Source organism: Ursus americanus, chromosome 24 (genome assembly GCF_024610735.1).
Source record: "Ursus americanus isolate L20-20 chromosome 24, mUrsAme1.1.p, whole genome shotgun sequence".
NCBI lineage: Eukaryota > Metazoa > Chordata > Mammalia > Carnivora > Ursidae > Ursus > Ursus americanus.
The window spans coordinates 46,086,118-46,101,758 of record NC_142150.1 but is presented as its reverse complement, the minus strand read 5'-3'; the positions used below and the strand labels follow the sequence as shown (position 1 = coordinate 46,101,758).

At 65.6% G+C, this 15,641-nt stretch overlaps 1 long non-coding RNA gene across 1 annotated transcript; it reads right to left on the bottom strand.

Annotated features, from left to right (window-relative positions):
* Positions 1-11,780: 11,780 nt before the first annotated feature.
* LOC123775535 (uncharacterized) lies at positions 11,781-14,365 on the bottom strand. Its single transcript, XR_006775092.2, has 5 exons — positions 13,077-14,365; positions 12,850-12,979; positions 12,652-12,769; positions 12,448-12,576; positions 11,781-12,362 (listed from the first exon to the last, which is right to left on the bottom strand). It is a non-coding gene; the product is annotated as an uncharacterized LOC123775535 (long non-coding RNA).
* Between the last annotated feature and the right edge of the window lie 1,276 nt (positions 14,366-15,641).

Below are 15,641 nucleotides of genomic sequence, written 5' to 3'. Positions count from 1 at the left end.
CTTGGCCAACATGGGAAGACAGGGGGCCGTGGGGGGGGCCGCCAATCGAATCTCCCCGACCCTTGGCTCCTGGCGTTTGCTCAGCCAGCTTTGCAGACGAGACACTGTGTGCAAAGACCCAAGAAGATAATCCCCTGGGTCATTGACTTCGGGGCCTCCTCCCTCTCCGCCCCCACCCGGGGCCCCAGGCCCACTCCCCCACACCATGCTTCCCTCCCTCCGGAGCCCCTCAGCGGGGCCTGCAGACTGTGGCAACCCCCGGCCCCGGCACTCCCACCTCCGAGCAGCTCTTTCCCCCCAGCCTGGGAGGGGGTGGGCAGCAGGGTCTGTGCGGCCGCCTTCACCCCCCACCCCATCCGCCACCTCATAGGACCCTCTAGGGGCCGAAGGCCCAGAAAGCTGGGGCTCCAGGTTCCTTGTCTGTAGATGTGTTGTGGGGGACTGGGTGCCCTTCAACGTGGCTGGGCGCCATCCGGGCCCCCGAGGGCACTGGGCCCAGCCGGCAGAGGGGCCTGGGGTGTGCTGGCCCTTGGTCTGCTCTCTTGGGGGGGGACCAAAATGGGGTCCACTTGGAGGGGCTTCTTTACGCCCCTACCTGGGCTTCCTGCTGTCCCCTGGGGGCGGGGGCAGAGGTGGGGGCCGGCTCCCTTCCGCCCCGGGTCTCGGGAGCCCTCCCAGCGCAGGCGTCATTGTGGGGAATGGAAGCCACATGCCTCTGCCTCCTTTACACTTAATTCAATACAATGAGCTTCCCGGGGCCTTTGATGTCCCAGGACCTGCCGGCCTTTAGTGTTTTGTGGGCTGCGAAACAGGAAGCCCCGGGGTTTCAGGGGCAGAGCTGTGGCGCCTCCTCCCCTCGCGGTGGCTGCCAGGGACCCCGGGCCTGTCCCCTCCGAGGGGGAAGGGGAGGCCCTCTGGCACCAGGTGCGTGGGCAGCGAGGGGGCCAACAGGCCAGGGAGAGGGCCAGGGTGGGTGTCGCTGCACGTCTTCTGGCAGTGGGCGCGGGAGGACCTCCTCCGGGAAGAGCAGGGACAAGGACACCGCAGGGGCAGGACAAGCCAGGACCAGCCTCAGCTTGCCCCCTGACTTCCTGCCACCCAGGCAGCCTGCTGACCAGCCACCAAGCTGTGGGTAGGGGGTCCCACAGAGAGGAGTAAGGGCAGGCACGTGGCAGGGGACAGGCGCTGGAAAGCAGTGGGGTGCTCCCCCAGTGACCCCCTAGGGGGACCTACTGATCCAGCCCCTGCCTGTGGGCAGGAAGGCGTGGACCCTCCCTGTGGGCAGCTGCCCCCCAGGAGCCGACCGGCTGAGATCCCTGGAGGGTTTCCTGGGGGTGGGGGCTCAGAGGAGGGCAGAGAAAGCAGCGGGCAGACCACAGGCCGAGGTGGACCCAGGCTGGGAGCATAGTGGGAGCAGAAGCATGGGGCTGCCATGTGGGAGCCACACGGGAGCAAATGTCCAAGAACTCTAAGGCAGGGGTGACCGGTCCAGCTGGCCAAGACAAGCCGTCCCTGCTGGGGCTGCCGGGGGGGGGGGGTGTTAGCGTCCTGCTGGGGACACAGCAAGACCAGGAACAGAGCCCAGATCCAGGACGCACGTCCTGACCACGTAGGGCCAGTGTCTCCCAGGGTCCCCCCCCCCCCGGCCCCCTGCCCACAACCAGGGAGCTGTGAAGGGTCTGGGGAGGGGACAGCTGTTTGCAGCTCCACATTCCAGACTCAGGGTCAAGCATTTGGGGGAGGCTGTTTTTCTTAAAAAATGTCATTTGAAAATAAACACTGTCGCCGGCACTTTTCTGCTGGCCCTGGATCCCCAGGGAGCAGCGGGCAGGCAGCGCCTGGGAGTCCAGGTGGCCGGGGGGCTTCCAGCCAGAGCAGCCTCTGACCTCCCTAGCGGGATGCACCACAGCCACGGGGCCGGAGACTCTGGAGGCTGGGTAGCCCTGTTGCCACCCCAGGTCGTGGAAAACTGCAGCCTGGCCAGCTAGCGGGCCTGGGAGGCGGCCTTCCTCCCGCAGGTGGCCCTGTCCCCAGGGCAGTACCAGTTCCAGCTAGGTCTCATCCCCGTGGATGTCTGGGGCTGTCTAGGGGCTCCCGGCCTGACCTCTCCCTGGTATTGTTCCTACATGCCTGGGGCTCTGGGGGGCCAAGGCCCCTCCTCCTTCCACCTCTGCTCTTTGCTTTGCAGGAAACGGGATGAGGGGCCCCACCCTCCCCGGCCCAGGCTGGGGGCTCTGGAACTGGCAGGCTCTGGGGCATCCTAGGGCCTCTTGTAGCCTCAGGCCCTGGCAGCCCCCTACAGCCTCTGCTGAGGCAACAGGGCCCTTTCTCCTCTTGGAACAAAGCCCAGCTGCACCCTTCCCAGGGGTCCCCTGCGCCTCGGCCTCCCATGGCCACTGTGGGGCCACCTGACCACGGACCCCTGCTCCCAGGCAGCTGCAGAACCTGAGGCTTCTAGCTCCCACAGAGCCCTGAGAAGCGTCTAGAATCAGGGATGACGTTGCCCTACCGGGTCCACACGCCCCTGCTCTTCCCCGGCCAGGCCTGGCTGGCTTGGAGGCACACCCCCGCCCCCCTGCTGCCAGACTCGACCCGGGAAGGTGCCCAGGGCAGCGTGCTTTATGGTGGATTCCGTAGCCCCCGAGCCACTTGGAGGCGGGGTACGTTGGACTCTGTGCCTGCCTCTGCCTGTCCCCTCGCCCAAGGCTCAGCAGGACACCCCCACCCCTGCACAGGGGATGGGAATCGGGGAACGAGTCCCCCCCCCAACCCCCGGCCGAGAAGGAAGGGATGGCAGGCTTCCACGAGCATCCCCTGCTCACCCTGTCCCTGGAAGGCCCTCAAGGGCCAGGTCACCCTCAGAGAGCAAGGCTCTTCCTGGGTGTGTCGACGGGACCCCCGACCCCTGTCCCCATGCCCAACATCTGCACCCCCATACTGTAAAGACAGGCCTGCGCTGGGGGTAGGCAGGCAGCAGGAGGAGCCCCCACCCCCAACCAAGGTGACCCTCAGGCTGAACACGGCTTGGAGGACTTGACTTGAAGTCGGTGAGGCCGGTGAGAGGCCACCTGCTCCCCCCAGGGGCAGGCACAGTGCCCTTTTCCCCACTTGCTGTGTGCTGACCCTGACCCCCAGGCCCCCAGGGGGACCCAGCCCCACCAGCTTGTTTGAGCTCGGAGGTCAGTGTCCCGGGACTTTGCCCCGGGGGTGCATCCCAGAGCCCACACAGGAGGCCCCTCTCTGCCTGGGCTGGGGGGTGGGCGTAGACAGAGAGGACGGCCCTCCTCTGTAGGTTCAGCGGGGGAAGGCTTTCACCTTCCAGAAAGTTCCTCCTGCCCCATAGTCCGACCCTCACACTCCAGGGCTGTCTTCTCGCTGGTGCACGACCCCCCTGGAGGGTGGGCTGTTCGGCCTTGGGGGGGCCTCTAGTCACCCCCGCAACACACAAGCACACACAGAGGAAGGCAGGGGGCAGTCGCCATGTAGGGTCTGAGCCGGGACCTGCACCCGGGCCCTGGGGGGCCCATGCACGCCCACGGTGACTCGGGGATGCCCCCCACCTCTCTGCTGCAGGACCGTCGTCCGCTTCCTCCCTCGTGGGTCGTCCCGAGGAGGAAGGCCCATCTGGGCGAGGTGCCCAGAGCCCCTGAGCAAACTGGTGGCTGAGGGGACCATGGGTGTCACCAGGACATCTCTTTTATTAGAGAGGTGTCTCTCTGAGTCCTCCTTGCCTAGAGGGGACCCCAAGGTCACAACACATGGGCCTCCTGGCAGCTGGAGGCCAGAGCGCCCCGCTCACGCCCCTTCAGGCCCAGGGTCACCCGGCAGCACCTCCTGGGGCACCCCCAGTCTGGAATGACCAGAGCCAGGCGGTATAGAGGACTCACGCTGGGCCAAATGGCCGCTCCCCCCGGGGTCTGGCTGTCCCCTCTCTTCCCCAGACGGTAGGTGGCTCGACGTTCCAATAAAACAGGGGGAATATGTGTGTGGTGGACGGCAGGGGCGCGGGGCCAAGGGGCAGAGGGAAGCACCAGCACCCAGACTGGCCTGCAGGTGGGCAGCCTCTGTCTCCCAGGGGCTGGGCCCACGGGGCCGAGGGTCAGCTGGAAGGTCTTTCCAGAGGAATCACTCTGCCCAGGACTTTCCACGCAGCCCCGAAGGTCTGTCCTTCCTTCAACCCCCTCTCTGTTTTCTCTGCGTGCAGGGTTCTCGGGGAAGCAGCCGTGCAGCCCCTCCCCACTGCTCCCTGTGGCTTGACCCGGGGGGTGGGGGAGGCAGGGCTTACAAGTCCTCTCAAGATGCACGCCTGCCCCCAGAGTCATGGGAACCCTGGCCATCCGTGGAGACCCTGCTGCCACCTTGGAAGTGATGGGCCATTTGCTGTTGGCCGTGATGGATTGGCCGCCTTCCCTTGAGCAGGGCAGAGCCCGCAGAGCGCTGGCTGGCCGGATCTGGGGGCACCCTTTCCTACATGCCCTGTGAGCACAGCCGGGGTGGCCAAGGAGGCTCCCGGAGCCAACCTGGGTCTTTGGGAAAAGTCACAACAGACGCAGACATGCCTGCGTGCCTCCTTATGTGCCCGGCAACAGAGCCGGGCTAGAAAGGAGGGCACAGCAGGGTGGTGGGGGCAGCAGGAATTGGGGACCGCTGGCCAGTGTGTGCAGACGGACCGAGGGTGTGCACAGGGAAGTCAGGGCCGGGGGAAGCCTGGAGCCTGCGTGGGGCCTACGCCAGAAGGAGTGAGCGTCTGGAGCACGTTCTTGGGTGACAGCTCCATGAAGGATGGTGGGGGAGCGGGGAGGTCTGGGGCCCGTCCTGACCCGGGGGATTGCGCTGGGCTGGGTGGCCTGTGGCCCTCCAGCCAGCCTCTTCCTACTCGACCCCAGGGAAGACCCCAGCAGGGCTGAACGTGGTATCCAGCAGCTTGGCGGGCCCAGCACCCAGCTCAGAACAGGAAGTCTGGGGGCCCCTCGGGCCGCCCCCACCATGCCCACGGTGGCCCGGGGTGGGCAGGCGTGGGACGTCTGAAGTCCCATTTCCTCCGGATCCCGTCCAGATGTCCTTCCCTTCCCACCCAGCCCCCTCAGCCCCCCCACCCTTCTCCCCACAAGCGTTTGCCCGTGACATGCATATAATGTAAGCCCTTAATCCTATTGTTCCAGGCTCCCTCCCTTGCCTGCCACCCTCTTTCCGCCTGTCACTGACATCCGTGAACTGTCTTCAGCTGCCAGCCCCTTTGGCAGGGGCCATGCCCACCCAAATCACAGGACCCATGAAATTTGGCCTTAATGAGGTTGTCTCATGACGGGATCCCACATGTGGGAGGCTAATACTCCGGGACCCTCTCAGGAAGGGGGGCTGCTGGGTCTGTCCGCCCACCACACAGTCCCAGAGGGGCTGCCGAGCACCGGGGGGCCTGGCTCGCAACTGTCCCCCACCCTTCCTCCCGGAACTCCATGCCGAGGGGATGGGGGGGCGGACAAACGGCCTGGTAGGGGACCCTGAGGCAGCGGGTCTGACCTTGACCCTGGGCTGCCCCTCGCCCCCCTGGCTCTGTGCCCACTGGGAAAACAGCAGCTTTATCTCTGCCACCTCCCGACCTGCAAACAGCCACGTGTCCCTTGGGGGCCACTCTTGGCACACATGCCCTCTGCCCCACGTCCTAGGGTGAGGTCATTCACCCTCGGGTGGGGGGCAACGGGGACTGGAGGCTCCAGGCCTGTGGCCCCAGGAGGGCAAGTTCACTGCCCCAGGGGGCTGGGGCTGACCTGCAGCAGCTCTGACGGGTGGGACCACCCGTGGGGGCCCGCGGATTGGCTGAACAGACAGGCAGAGGCTGGGGTCCGGGGGCTGGGCAAGGGGTCAGCCCCCAGAGGGCTGTGGGAGGGGGGAGGACACAGGCAGCCAAGGGCAGGGAGGCCCAGAGCGGTGGGATCCTCCTTCGTCACCCCCCTTCCTCAGTGACAGAGCTCGATGAACAGGAAGCTAGCAACGAAAAACAGGCCAAAGGGCAGCGGACCCCTCCCCCTTCTCCCCTTCCCTCCCTCCCGCTCTCCCCAGCCTCCAGCGCACAGGGACCCAAGGTCTCCAGAGCACCCTGACGATTGCCATGCCACCCTGGGGTCGCCTCCTGCCGGCAGACCCCCCTGCCAGGCCTCCTTTGCTGTTCTAAGCCGACTCATCCAGTCTGGGCCCCAGAAATCTCTTGGAAAGGGTCTGTGATCCAGGGAAGGACAGTAACTGAAAAGAAGAACCCCTTCCACCCCACCGGCGGGCCATGTGGAGGTGTGGCAGGGAGCGTGTTCCCCAGCTGGCCCTGTTGCGGGTGGGGGAGCCCATGCTGTCCACCCCGAAGTCCTGCCTGTCCCCAGCCCCAGGCCTCCAGCCTCCCGGCCTCACCAGGCTCTCTCTGGCCTGCTGGACACGGGGGTCCCTCTGCGGAGAGAGACCCCTCCTACGTCCCCATCACGCGTAGCACTTGTGGGGAGCAAGGATGTGGGGTTGCATCCTGCCTTGGCTGTGTCCCAGGCCCCCTAGCACCCTCCTGGAGATGGGGGCTGGTGGGGTTCTGGCTTCAGGGGGCAGGCCAACTCGGGAGGAGGCCCCAGGAGACCTGGCGGGAATGTCCCTGCTCCCAGGGGTGCCATTGGGCTAGGTGGGCAGGGGTCACCATGGTGGTCTTGCCGTCCACCCTCTGACCAGTGGCCTATGGTCCCAGGATGGTAGTCAGCCAGAGCCTGGGGTCAGGAAGGGAAGCCCCTCTGGCTTTTCTGAGGTCTTGGGGGGCTGGCCTATGTTTGGAGGGACCCACTGGTGTCCCCTCCACAGCGCTCAGCCTGAGACCCATCCCAGAGACTGTGCTGTGCCCTCCACCCCACGGCCAAGCCACGGGCCTGTGCCCCAGGGCCTCCAGGCCTCTCCCCGAGGGACCAGGAGGTACAGACCAGGCCCATGGCCCCACATGCTTTCTGGTAGGGATGTGGGGGGCTTGGGGGTGGATGGGGGAGCAGGCTGTGCCAGGACGCCATTGCACGGCCTCCAGCCCCAGACCCCAGAACAGTGGGCTAGTGTGTGGGCCGGGGGTGGTGCGCGGGGCGCGGGGCGGAGGCCGAGCAGGTCCGTCCTGCTTCATAAACCCCGAAGGACACTGTTGACACAGGGGTGATGTCACTGTTGGGAGCTCTGTGTGTGCTTCTCTTCGTGCTGTGGGCCCCGCCACGCACGGGGTGTGAGCTGAAAGCCACCTGAATAAACCCAAGGGGCCTCTGCTCTCCCCCTGGGCCCCGTCTCCTGCACGTCCCACCCAACCCACTGCCTGCACGTGAAAGGCAGGGGCCAGGAGGGGAGGGCAGGGCTGGGAGGAGGCATCGTGCCTGGGCTGTGCTCTCCCCCAGACGTGCGGTCCCCACGGTCCTGTCCCCCATCCCCCCTAAGCCCCAGAGCTATACCTCTGTCCTCCATGGCCCCTGGTGATCCTGGCTCTCCAAGGCCAGAGGGGGGCCCACTCCGGGGAGCATCTGTGCCCCTAGCCCTGCCTACAGCCCTACCTGAGATCCTCCAGTGCACACCTCACCTGGGGCCTGGGCTGGGCGCCCCTATGTCAGGGCTTCATCAGGCCCGGTAGCCATTTGCCCCAGGCCTCTGACTGTCTGTTCTTATCCCGCCCATCCCTGACCACAGAGTCCTTCCCCTCCTCCACCCCGCTCCCAACACTGCTGCCCACCCGTCACCCCCCAAACCCCTCGGGGCCTAGCTTCCTAGGAGGCTCGAGGCAAATGCTTTGTCAGGCTCCTTGCCCCCACCCCCCACATCCTTCCCATCAGGCACCAGCAACTCAGGCCCTCCTGCCAAGCCCTCCACCCCAGCAGATGGGTTTCTGCAAAGTGTGGGACCCCTGGGGGTCTGCACCGTGACCCCACACCTTCTCAGCTCTGCACCCACGGCCGCCTCCCGGCCCCGCGGGACAGGCATCCGTGGGGCCTTGGCACGTGCTAGTGTGTGCGAGCTCTGGGCAGAAGCAGGGACGGGGCCGCCCTGCGCTTGGCACCCATGTCTGCGTACTGGTCCAGCCCCAGGCCCGCACCGCCCCCCGAGGACCTGGCTGTCCGCCTGTGCCTGGCCCGGTGTTCGGTGCTGGAGCACGGGCCCCAGGGGGACAAGGGACTCAGTGTGGTTCTTCAGGCAGTGCTGACAAGGAGCAGAATATCCACAGTGATCGCTTCCAGGAAGTGGCTCGGGCGCTGGGGGCCGCCGAGGAGCAGGCCCCTTCCCAGCAAGCCGGCCTGCAGGTGGGCTTCCAGGAAGGGGCCCCTGCGGGGTCCCCTTACCCCTGGAAAAGGGCCAGTCGCGTCACCAGGTGCAGGCTGGGGAGAGATGCAGGGAAGGGAGGGAAAGAGTCCGCGAGGGAGAGATGGAGAGGTGGGGGCGGCCTAGTGTGGAGACCACAGCCTTGGGGGAGGCCACGCTGGCCACGCTCCTTCCAGAACTTTCCATCCCCCTCTTGCGGGTCACAGCATCTCTGCTTGGCTCTCTGGGGCTTCTCGGGGTATACGCACCCACAGATCCTGGTAACGGGAGCTTGGCAGAGAGCGGGCAGGACACCCTTCGGATTGGGTCCCCGCCACGACCAGTGGCTGAGCGTCCTGGCCCCCTTGGTGGTGAGGGCCACGCGGGGCCTCCGGCCAGGGCCCCCTGCCCCTCCGCTCTGGGAAGAGGGAAACCATTTGTCTTCCCTAGAGCCTGGGGTGGGAGCAAGGGGCCCAACCCCTGTGTTTTTTTTTTCTTTTAGACTTCCCAGGGTGTATTGTAGTGAGACCCCAAATGTCATGTTAGGCCTGTTCAAGAGTTAATTTCCTTTGTATTGTTAGAATTTTTTCTGCCCCCATTCAGTGGTATGACAAGTGTCTTGACTCCACCCCGCCCCCAGCTGTCCGTAATCCCTGCCTGAAAGTGGGCTCTTGGGTCATTAAACCCGTGCGGAGACACAAGCTTCACAGAGGCACAGGACACACACACAGCAGGGCTCAGATGTCCACCCTCCAGGGACACCGGCCCCCACATGAGGCTGGGCCACACAAAATCCAGCAGACCCCACAGAGGGCCCCAAAGAGGACAGGGCCCCCACCCATGCCTTCAGCGCCCCAGGCAGAGGCTCCCTTACAGCCACAGGGCTGTGGACACACACAGCCCAGGAGCATGCAGCTGGCTGCCTGAGCCCACGCATGCAGGGCCACGTGGGCCACGGGAGACGTACAGACACACGGACATGTGCCTGTGGACACGGGGATGGGGGGTCTGCAGGGACACCCTCTTACTGAGTAGTGTTCCCTGGAAGCTGGATGATTTGCTCCACTGGGGGAGAGTCCAGGTTGAAGACCCCCTCCCCCAGTTTCGTTTCCTGAGGGCCTCTAGCGGGGTTGGGGTGGAGGGCCGGCCAAAGCCCTGGGCTCAGTCTTCCCCAGACCTCCCCCGCACCTTTGCTGGGCCCCCACCCCCACGGCGCCCGTGTGGGGAAGGGGGGAGTGAAATCCAAGCCCCTGTTTGCTGGAGACACTTAACTCAGTGCAGGGGCATTTTGAAAGCGCCTCTGGGTGGTGGGGGCGCCAGGAGCCTGTCTGACAGCCTCTGGAGCCCCTTCTCTAAAAAGCAGGAAATCGGGTTGGGCCAAAGGTAAACACATTCCAACCTGGCTGTCCCTGCTCCATGGAGGGGCTCGTCAGGGCGGGGGCTGCCACCTCTGTTTTCCCAGTCCCTGAGCAAGGCGGGGGCTCACGACCTGTTTGCAGAGCCTTGGCCTGGGGCTCCTGCCCCAGCTGCTTTGGGCCAGCCCACGGGGACTGAGGACAGGCTGCCTCTCACCTCTCCTGCACTCTCCGGCCCCAGGGCCCTCCCCGCATGCTGTTCCCTCCTGGTCGTGCAGGCCCGGAGCCAGCCCCAGAGCAGAGAAAATGAAGGGCAGGCCCAGGGTGACCCCAGCCCTGTGCCTTCAGAGGGGACAAGGGGGCACAGACGTGGGCAGCCCTGGGGGGCAGAGGCAGGTCCCAGCACTAGGGGCCCCAGGCATTCTCCCCCAGGTGGGTGTGGAAAGGGGCGTCCCCACCCTCCCGCATTCCAGACCAGATGCACTCCGTTCCCAAGTAGGCCTCTGGGCCCCAGGTCAGGGTGGAAGTGTGGTTGTGACTCACGCAGGGGTGACAGAAGACCACAATACCCAGGCATTGGCCGCACTGACTTTGGGGGCTCAAACAATGGCCCACCCTTTCCTGGGGCCCACGATTCCCGTGGTCCCCAGGGTATCCCTCTGCCTTCTCCCGACCCCAGGGCGGCTGCAGCCACCTGCATGGCCACACCACTGCCCCCCCCACCACCCCAGGAAGCTGGCCCAGGTGAATGGAGCTGCAGCAGAGATGGGCGTTTATAATAATGGCCATTTACAGACCTCACTCAACACCTCAGGGACGGGCTCCTTCATCTCCCGGGCCAGGGGGCCTGGAGAGGGACGCAGCAGCAGCCCATAGCTCCGGGCGCCTCCGGGTGATGATGGAGGTGCTTGGGAGACCCAGCGGGCCCCACGCAAGGCCTGCCGTCCACCTTGCTTCCCGGCGTCCACCCGCCCGGTGTGGCAGCAGAAGTCCCGAGGGCCCCACTCTTGGTCCCCAGTGCCAGTCTGGTGGGGGGGCGGTGGTCCCAGACACCGGAGGGCAGGGGGAGTCTGTGGCGGGGAGCTTGTGGGGGCGGCTTGGCGCTGTGGGCCCAGAGTCAGGGCGGCCCAGGAAAGGCCCGGCGCAGAGGTGGGGTTCTCGGCCCTTCGCCATCTGGTCTTTGTCAGCTGGTCAGGGAAGGGGCTAGGGACCCCAGCCTCATTTCCCAAAGCTACTGCCTCGCGCTCCCAGTGTCTGCACCGCCAGAGGCTGAGGGCCATCAGCCTGGGGTCCCCGCCCCAGCTCTGTCTCCGATGGGGACCACAACCACAAGCTCCTGGGGGCCGCACTGGCAAGCCCGGCACAAACCCCAGACCAGACACCAGCAGGACATGTCCCCTCACTTGTCCTTCACCTACGTCCCCTCCCCCTCTCCCCTTCTCTGCTGCCTCAACCTCCTTGCCCCCCACTCCCTGGGGCAGCGGAACTCTGTGGAAGAGAGTGGCCTGGGCTGCACGGCCCTCCCGCATGGCAAGCCCACTCCCCTAGCATGATTCTGCAAACAGATCCCCTAGACCAGGGGTCTGGCGTGGGGGCTCAGGGAGACCCTGAACCACTTAGTGCAGCAGGACGGAGCTGAGGGAGCCTCCGTGCTGCCTGGCTTCTCTCCCATTGCTGAGAACTCCCTTGGCCACCCCCACCACCCCACCCCTCCCTGAAGGGGCCCTGGCCCCACAGACCCCTCCCTGGGCCTCACCCCATGTGTCCCTCCCTCTGTCACCCCACCCCACAGGCCCCTCCCCGTGTCGTATGCCCTTCTCTGCCCACCCCTCCTCATCCACCCCACCCCCACCCCCACCCCCGAGATTCCTCCTGGGCCCTAGGCCATAGGCTTCCTGACTTATGTGCAGCCCCATGCCCCCTCCCCTTCTGTGTGCCTCACCTCACCTCCTCCCTGTGCCCCTCCCCGCCCTGTGACTCCCCTCTGTCCCCGTGCCCCTCCCCACCTTTCGCCCTTCCCATGCTTGGTGCTCCCCCACGCCGTTCCCATATGTCTTTTTCACGTCCCCCATCCCGTGCGCCCCCCGGCCCGAGGCGCGCCCCACCCCAGGCAAAGAGCTCGGACCCCAGAGTCCCTGAGACGAGTTGCTGTAACTGTGTTTATTGATAGTCCAAGGCTTCTGTGAAGCCCTGGGGGGAGGGGCACGGAGCGAGGGCTCTGCGTGGGATTGCTTCAAGGTCTGCTCGCTGTTAGGAGCTCCCGGACTAGGCAAGGGGGGCTGGGCCTCACACATTCGGCTGCACCCGGGCACCCCCAGAGGTGGGTGGCAGGCGGGTGCCGGGCGCGGGCGGGCCGCAGAGGCCAGACACACTCAGCAGTTTGCTTGCACGCTCGCTTGGGGACTCGAGTCCAGGCCCGCAACTCCGAACCAGTGCAGACGACTTAGTGCAAATTGAGTTCAGGAGGGACGGGGAGACAGAGTCACGGCGGCTTCGAGCGTCCCGAGCAGAAAGGAAAGCAAAGAAAGGAAATGAGAGAACAGAGAAAAGGAAGAAGAGGAGAAGAGTGAGGGGCTTGGGGGCGTGGCGGCCGGTGGTCGCCTGGCCACGGCAGGGTGGCCACGGAGATGAAGTTGCCAGGCGGGGGGGTGACGGTGGCCGCGGGGGCTGCTCATTTCTGACAGTGGTGCTGTCAGGCGGATCTCGTTCCTTTAGCTTCACCTGTAGAGAGTGAGCGACAAGACGCATAAGTGGGGGCCAGGCAGGGCAGCTGGGGAAGCTTCCGGAACGAGGGTGCCGCGCTCACCTTCCGGAGCCCATTCCTGAGTCGAGAAGTGTAGTGGCGTCAGGATGCAGCATATTCTTGAGTCAGAGCTAGAAGGACTTGAAGAAGTCCCGGTTCCAAGGCCCAGGCATGAGCTGGGTAGCACCATTTCTGCGGGCGGGAGAGACTCAGCGCCCGGCTCCTGGGCCCAGCCCGCTCCCCGCGGGTGGCCGGGGGACGCCTCACCTTGTCATTTGGAGGGTTCTAGAGGTCCAGAGAGCAGCAGTGTGTTGACTCTTTCAGGAACGCAAAGCAACGAGACCTGTAGGTGTTCTGACCCCTCGTGGTGCCAGCCTAGAATGTTCTGTGGAAGGAAGAGTGCTCATGAGTGAGGCTCTGCGGGACAGTTGGCCTGAAGGGGTCATGTCTCATAGCTGCACTTACCAGGAAGGCCGGACGGCGTCACGCCCATCCTCACCGTCACACCGGACCATGTCGTAGCCCTCTGAGCGCAGCCTCGCGCCTGGCCTCCGGTGGCCGGCAGGCACGTCCGTCACCCGTCCTGGAGACCTGGCTGTGGGCCAATGGAGAAGGTGGTTGAAGGGCTTGAGTGGGCACAGAGAGCTGGGGGCAGGGGTGTCAGGCACGCCTCCAGCAGGCTGGTCACTCACCCGCGTCTCCACTCCGAACCCGGAGGCACCGATCCCTGCTCCGTTGTTGCCCGGAGGCCCACCTTGGCCTCAGGCTCTGGACGCCAGTGCCTCCCCTGGCTCGCCGCCAGGCTCCTGCTCTTCACCCCTGCCTGCGCCCCGACCCCTCACCAGAGCTCTCATTCACTCCGCCCCAACCTCCTCACCTAGTCCGGCCTCGCCGGTGCCCTTGACTCCCCTGGGTGCTATCCTGTCCGTCACACCAGACCCAGGGGCTGAGCGGCGAGGGCATACAGTGTCACCAGGTACACCGTGGGCCCTCTCCGCACCTGCGCCTGGGCTGCAGTGCCACGTGGGAACGGTGGTCCGCAGGCCGGGCCCGCAGCAGCCTCCTTGCTGCAGAAATCTCTCTGGAGCCCGTACCTGTGGCCGCCGCGCCCTCCAGGTGACGTCTTGCTGCGGGTCGCCCCGCGCACTGCTCCTTCTTTCCCGCTCTCCAGCCCTCGAGGCTCCGACACGGGCCTTGGGAGGTCTGTGCTGGAGCCGCTCCTGTACCTTCTACTAAATGAATTTCGGTGGGTGAGATGTAGTGACGGCTGGGGACCCTGCTGCCTCCTGAGTCCCACCTCCTCCTGTCCAACCCAGGCCTGGGGCCCCCCACAAGCTGGACCCCCTCAGCCACCTGTCACCTCCCTCGCTGGCAGCCCTGCCTCATGTCCCGCCCGCTCTCTTGAAATGCTCATTCCACCTGGGAAGGGCACACGGCCCCCCAGCCTACACAGTCTCAGCTCCCCCTGAGACGATGTCACCTGTCCTGACTGCCCTCCTTCGTCCTGCCGCTCTGCTGGGAGGTCAGCCGCTTCTCCTCGCTGCTCCTTGCTCCCTGGAACCTCTTCCTTGCAGAAGGCCAGCGAAGCAAGACCCAGGGAGGGGAGGGGACTCACCTGGCCGACAGACCGCTGTCCTCACTTACCCACGGCTGCCAGCTACAGCCCAACTGCCCCAGGTCCTGGGCAAGCCCCTCTCCAGCTCCCCTTGTCCACAGCCGCCACGACCTGAAACCAAAACTGACCGGGATGAATGTCTGGCTCCCCCCTCTTCTCTCTACACCCCCGGCTTGGGCCCACCGCACACCATGCCAATGTCACCCAGACTCCAAGACACCTGGGACCCCACGCCACACTCCCACCAGGTGCCCACCAGCCCTGCCCAAGCCAGCCCCTCAACTCTCGGCCACTCCCGCCAGACTCCAGATTTCCAAGGTGATCCTTGGCCCACTCAAGCTTCCCTACACCCTGTCCCCATCTTCCCCTGGTTGCCCCCAGTACCCCACGCTTCCCTGGTTACCCCTCGGCTCCCCCGCTTCCCCAGTTTCCCCCGAAGCCCCCCATCCCACCCCACCCACCACCCCCTCCCGCACCCTGCTCTCTGGCCCTAGCCCGGGCTTTTTCTAACTGGGGTAGCCCCGCCCAGAATTCCCGCCCCTGTCCTGCCAGCCAATCAGAGTGGGGACCGTGTTCGGGGCCACCGCAAGGCCCACCTCCTCCCCAGACCGGTCCAGCGCACGTTCCTCACCCGTCCCAGAATTCTCCAAAGACGGCATTCTCCACACCCCTGCATTGGCATCCCGTAGACAGGGCCTGGCATTGTCCCCAAATGTCCCCCTCCCCTCGGGTCGGAGCAGCCGGGTCCCCTCAGGGCAGACCGTGCACACTGCTCCCTATCCAGCCCATGCGCGGCCAGTGCACTCTGCTCCCGGTGGGGGTTCTGGCTGCAGGCTCCGGCAGCTTGCATGGGGCTCAGGGTCCCCCTCTGCCACCACCATGGCTGAGACCCCACACTCACCCTAGGGCCCCGGGAGTCCACAGGGAGCAGTTACATGGGGGTGACGGTGGGGGATGAGGCCTCATTTTGGGCCACAGGAAGCACCCAGGGGTCTCGGTGTGTCAGGGTGCCTGGCGGATCCCGGCTCCAGCACCGTCTAGTCAACAGTGGCTGTTGAGGGGAGAGCGGCTCCACAGGGCAGACTTCCCACTGCAGTGCAGCTGCTCCAGGTCCCCTGACCGCCAAGTTCCCATCACCCGGACAAGGCGCACCCGCTAGGTTCCAGGGCTCACAGGCGCGCTCTGGTGACAAGTGCCCTGCGCGCCCGCCCGCCTGGGGCGCTATGGGTTCAGGAACCGAACAAAGACCCAAGCCCTACCCTTGGCCAATCCGTGCCTGGGGTGACTACCTCGGCCTTACTGGGGGGTATCGGGGCCCTGCGATGCACAGGGTTCGCCCACCGAGTCTAGGGTGTTGGCACCGTGGGCAGAGCCTGTGTAGGCAAGGGAGCTGAAGTCACGGCACCCGAGAGAGGTCCGCTGGCAGATTCTCTGCTTCTTGGAGCCCACCGTAGAGTGCCAGGCACCGCCCACCACCCGATACCCCAGTCTTTCTCAGGGGCGAACCCCCAGATTTACTGTGGGAAAAACCAAGACTTTGCCCTCAGTGGACTCCTAGGTTAGGATGGCGCAGACCGCCGCATTTCACCTTAAGCAGACCCCAGCCGCGGTGGCCCCTGGGCGGAGACGTGAGTATGCGCTG